The sequence below is a fragment of the Hesperophylax consimilis genome, chromosome 25 (genome assembly GCF_061612785.1).
Source record: "Hesperophylax consimilis isolate HC1 chromosome 25, BYU_Hcon_1.0, whole genome shotgun sequence".
In the NCBI taxonomy this organism is placed as follows: Eukaryota; Metazoa; Arthropoda; class Insecta; order Trichoptera; family Limnephilidae; genus Hesperophylax; species Hesperophylax consimilis.
Window position 1 is genome coordinate 20272800 of NC_142860.1, and position 6247 is coordinate 20279046.

Sequence of the window (6247 nt, forward strand, 5' to 3'; positions counted from 1 at the left end):
TTCAGTCTCACAACATATCCCAACATGTGATGCCATAGTCTTTTTGGCTCCTGATGATTGCAAGCAGTTGGGACTCTGGGCAAATAAAAGAAAAAAGAATAATAATATAGATACTTGTTTTTTTGTTGACATTAAATTAATTTATAATCTTTTTTTTACGCAAAAGTCAGAAAGACCCTCTTAAATAATAGGTTGTAAAAAGGTGGTGATGATTTTATATTAACTAGGTAGACAATTATAATAATGGATATACATAGGCGGTAACCATTAGCTATTATTACATGATCTTTATATCATTGTTTATGTATGTATGTTATCTACCTTATACATTAAAATTTCCGCCATTTCAATGTTGTGTCTACTTACAATGAATTATTCTTATTTATCTAATGCAAAATCAGTAACAAAAATTCATTAACCTCTGGAAAAGCATTTGTGCACCAGTGACAAGAATTTTTTCCTGCCGACAAACCGTTCATGCGCTACTGGCGTTGGAATTTCACCCTAGCTGGAATTTTTAGATATCCGATTTATACCTGTGTGCATTGAGAAAGTGTATTAATTTTTTTAACAGAATCGTTTGCACTTAAAACACTTTAGAGTTAATTTTTGATTCCATTTACATATAATCAATTTCAAACCTGGCTGGGGCCCAGGAGTCGAAAGGTCTTAAGTAAACATGCGACATCAGTTTTAGTTCAGCTCTAGGAATTATGTATATGTTCTGGTGTTGCTTGTAAATTTTATCACCCCTATAAAATGGCTTCAGAGCAGTAGTAAGGAATTTAATTCAGTTGAAATTTTTGCATCTGGTCTTATTGTTTCCAATAATGAATGTAAATAGAGGTAAGTGTAATTTACACGTACATATTTTTTAATGTAATAATAATGCTTGATTTAAGAAATTAGTCTATGGTCTATACATATAATAAATTTTTCACTCGCTAAAATAAATTTTATAGACGGTATAACAGATTAAAATAAAAAAACAATAAAATAATACTTATTTAATTAGATTATTAATTAAAATAATACTATGTAGTTAGATTATTAATAAAATGATTATTATCAAAATTTTCAATGCAGCCAACCTTTGGTATAAAATGCACTGATCCCCTTTCGAAATTTTCATTTGTCTCTCGAATACCTTTTTTTTTTTTACCAAACTGCTACACCATTGGTTCGCTTTGTGTATTCAAAAAGCATCAGAGGGCCACTCCGGAAATTCTGCATCATTGCAATCAAATTTTTAAATTAATATGATGTGTCCAGTTACATTTTTTACAAAAAATATTATCAGGTACCTACCTTACGTGAGTATCATTACAGATGCGTATTTAAATTAAAGTACCACCCTAATTAATTATTTTTATTACACTTGCAACATTGAATGAGGTTTTGCATACATTTTTATTATTGTGCCATGGTATATGTATATGTATTGTTTATTTAACCTGTATTGTTTTTTATGGGAGGTAATAAAAAACGTATTATGTACACAGTAGCTTTTTCAATTCAAATCTGCCAAGTCATTGGGTGTGACCGTGACGTGAAATAAAAGTTTTAAATTTGTAAAGTTGCCATGGTGGAAAAAAACACACTAAAAACCCTTAAACTAACTCTGTTGGTAAAAAAACCTTCTTTTTTTTTCTTTTCTTGGTTGGTAACTATTTTTAATTTATAATATAAAGCAGTCAATATGTTTATATTATAATGATAATAAAATATTTTTTAATGCTCGCTGTTGTTAATATTATTAATTTGTGCAGTCGACATTAACTTCACGCGTAAAATAAAATGATCGAATGACATTTATGTTAAATTAGCAATAGTAAATTTTTCCAAATGCTTCTCTAGACTTATATAATTATTTTAATTGAACTCATTTATGAAAGCAATAAAATTATAAGTTTAATCGTTGGGATTTACACAAGACATGCATTTTTCGTTTGATGTTTAAAAAAATTACTTCTGAATATTTAGTCAAAAGTAGGTTCATTAATTATTATTGTTAATTTTAGGATCTCCAAAAGGTGTTTGGAATATAATATTGATATTTGTAAATGAGAAAGACTGCACTTAAATTTAAAGTGTTGCGTGAAGGCTAAAAATGGTTAAACTGTCTTCTTTTTTGTATTCCATTTGTACCATAATAATATTATGTTAATTACATGAAATATACCAAAATTGTGAAATTAAAGTTCTTTTATTTGGTGTATTTGAAACTTTTTTTTTATTGTCCAGCTCAGGCACATCGAACATAAGGGAATATTACTGGATGCAGATCGAGGCTACTAGAAAAATAAAGTGTCGTACAAACGCAGGAAATACATATAAGAAAATTAAACATCACACCTTGGGACGAGGGTGTTGAAGAATTCCCCCGGGAGCAGTAATGCTGGATGCTGATGGAGGCGACCATAAATAAACCTATATGAACTATATTTTATATGGATTAAACCTATGGACTATATTTTTTCTATGGATATTACTAATTATTATAAACAATAATTAGTCGCCTGAAATATCCATACAAATTGAAAATAACTCCCGAGTAAAAAAAAAATGCCACCGACGGGAATTGAACCTGCACCTTCTGATGTCCTGTCAGATGCTCTGGACCACTGAGCTACGTCGGCTAATTCCAACAGTACTTCAATCAACAATTACTGCTTATTATATTTTTTCACCTGAAAACAACCAACTTTATTTTGTATGAATATTTCTGGCGACTATTTATTGTTTATAATAATTTGTTATCCTTTGTGCTATGTAAAGAAACCTTTTTTTTTATTTTTTTTTTTTTATTAGTTTCTTTGTATACATACATATGTAACATAATCATGAGTAATTAATCCTGCAACATTGATTAAAAAACTGTAAAAACACATATATGTTTACAATATATAACCTTTACGAGAGTTAAAATACTCGTGTGTAAAGGCGGGAACATAGAGAAGTTTATTAAAAATTAAAATTAAAAGTTAAAAAATTATAAAACAATATATACGTGCATAGATAAAAAATAATAATATTTATAAATATATATAATAAAAAATAAATTTAAAAAAAAGAAACTGTCAATTAAATATTCTTAATCAATTTCCAATGCAATTCTAGGTAGCCAAACTATTTAAGATATCATTGTTTAGTCTATTTTTGAATTTATTATAATCAGGTTCCAATCTTAGTTCCATTTCCAATTGATTAAACCACATCACTCCATTGTATGTGTAGAAATGTTGTGCAAAACTGGTATGCATTAATGGCGTACTTAAGCGACCCACTGTGTTATGTCTATTGCTCTCTACGCGTACCATGGCGTGGTGTGACTTCTTAGAATCTTTGTGTATTTGAAGCAGCGTATTTTTTATATATGTATTTTTTAGAGGTGGGACTTGAAAGTCTTTAAAAAGTTGAGAGGTTGAATAATCTGATGGTTTCCTAGTAATAATTTTTATTATTAGTCTTTGGGTAATTTCCAGTGGCAAAATTGAGGTTTTGTAAGCTCCTCCCCACGCAACGATACCGTATTGTATTATTGAATGGGCTAGTGCGTAGTATATATTTAAAATAGTCTTGCCTTGTCTTATAAAAATTAGTTTATCATTAAAAAAATAATGGACATAACTATTTATTTGTATTCATATTGCGTATGTACGGGAGTTAATGAATTCTTTGAAGTATATCCTTAAATGGTAATATTATAAACTTATTAGCTTTTGAATAGGTTAGGTAAGTTATTTACATTGAGAGGTGCAATTAATTAAGTTAGGTAAGTATGTAGTTGGATGTTGGGTAATTTTAAAGAAAATAGGGTAATGAAGTAATTAATATTATGTTTATTAATCCCTATTGTCGATTTCTTCCTTTTAGTATACCGTATATCGATAGGAGTAGAGTCGATTTGTTCCCTTTACGGAACCAACTGAGATGGACTCATAAAAATCCTCTTTTGTGTTATGGTGAGATAGATATATGATTTGAGCAATGTTAGAAAGAGAGAAAACCAAGCATTCTGTTTTCGTTTAAAACTTATCTATCTATATAAATAAAAATGTTAATTTTCGTTTGTTCAAAATCTTAAATCTCCAAAAGTCCTTCACCGATTGCTTTGAAATTTTGACACAAGGTTGCATTTGAATATGCAATTGTGTTTATGTACCTATATTATATAGATATCACGTATGACAGGTTAAAACATGTTTTTTTTTTAAAACGGCACAATCTGTTGGACGTAATCTCTATCTGCACAGACAGACTGAGCCACAGCAATGCGTGGTGGGGTACAGCTAGTAATCAATAATATCACCTCAAGGGAGCCGTAATAACGATGATTCATTTTCAAGCATGATCCAAATACAATTATATGTTTTAAAATGCTTTTAAATTTTTTTATTGAAAATACCCCCAAACTAGGTAGATGTCCATATTACGGCGGTAACATAAATGTATATATATATACAGGGTGTCCGGAAACTCGTAGTACAAGCGGGAAACTGGTGAATCTACATCACATTTGGAGTCGATTTTGTAGTATATATTTTTTTTATTTGAGCTTTCGTTATCGAGTAAATCGAGTTTGAAGTTGATTTTTTTTTTTTTTTTTTTTAATCAAATTCTTATAAATTATTACTGAAGATCAAAGTACCCAACTAATTAAAACTATTTGAAAGTAAAACAAATGAAGAAACTCGGATTTGAAGCATTATTTTGAAATCACCCTTCATTTAATCCGGTGTAATCATAAAATATTTCTGCTCTGCAGGGTTAAAACATCTGTTATTCAACCCTAAACACCAGAAAAAACTTTAACCCTAAAATAGCCGAAAAATATTTTTTTTTGGTTTTTTTTTTTGAAAATGCTCATATCAAAAAACTTTATGTTTTTTTGGGTTCCCCATGTGGTGTAGATTCTCCAGTTTCCCGCTTGTACTACGAGTTTCCGGACACCGTGTATATATATATATATAAACAATAATCCATTCTGTATTTAACATTATTTATACAATGATAACGTTAAATACAGAATGGAACCGAGACGAACTATGACTGGACTCTTATTGCAAAATCTTAAATTCAAGTTATGCAGTATGCGAATATAAAATTTTCGAATGGGATTACAACCAAGGGAATGTTTTTATCGGCTTCTTTTTTTGCAGATTCAATGTGATATTCTCAATACATGTTTTTGAATAAATTAAAAAAAGATTCAAGGTGAGTTAGATGCAGGACCGGTCCTGTGCAGTTGCAATTGGAGCAGACTGTTCCGGGCGCGCCGACTTGCCTCGGGGCTGGCACTGGCATGCATCAGGCATGCCCAACCTGCGGCCCACTGGAAGATTTTTTGCAGCCAAAAATGAAGTTTTCAGGTTTCTATGTTTTTAATTTTATACAAAAAAAAACGTTATCGTAATTTTATCACACTTATGCTTTATATATTATATTTAGTGAAATTAGAACTTTCTTATTATTAGTACTCGGACTCTCGATGGGGGTTTTGATTTATTGCTTGAAAAGTGGCAGGCCCATAGCCGCACTAAGAATTTATTTTCGCAATCAATTCCAACCGGTATATTTTTTTCCTCACATTTCTCGAAAGATCGAATGCAACTGACCGACTGATTTTAATAAACGGAGATTGAGAGAGAAAGCACGCCGCTTAAACAGCGATTTTTTTAAATTATTTATAACGCACCAAGGGTAAACGAGTGGAAGATGCAGTATTTAAACGAGTATAATAATTCTGTGAAAATATTTAAAGTATCACCAATTTGTGCCTGCAATCCTTGTCAAGCAATAAATCAAGTCAAGCAATGAATTATAATTATCATTGTGATGATTTATCCGGTCGCTGTGTGGCCCACCTAAGCTCAGTGATTTTTTCTTTGGCCCACCAAACGATTTGAGTTGGGTACCCCTGAGTTAGATGTTAATTGGAAGAAATTAAAAATACATGTACAGATAAAATGCCATTTTTTAAATAATTATATTTATTTTGACCCTAGTTTTTTTTTTATTTTTGTTTTTATTTTGGCTTTCATCCATTAATGGTGACCTTGGCTATACAAAATTTACATTTTATCTTAACTAGTTACAATTTTTTTTAAACAAATACATCAAATGAGTGTATGTAAATATAAAGATGATTATACAACATAATAAACATAGTGATTATACAACATAATATACACTATAAACGGTGCAGAGCTGGTAATAAAAGTTAATTACAAAGTTATAAAAATGG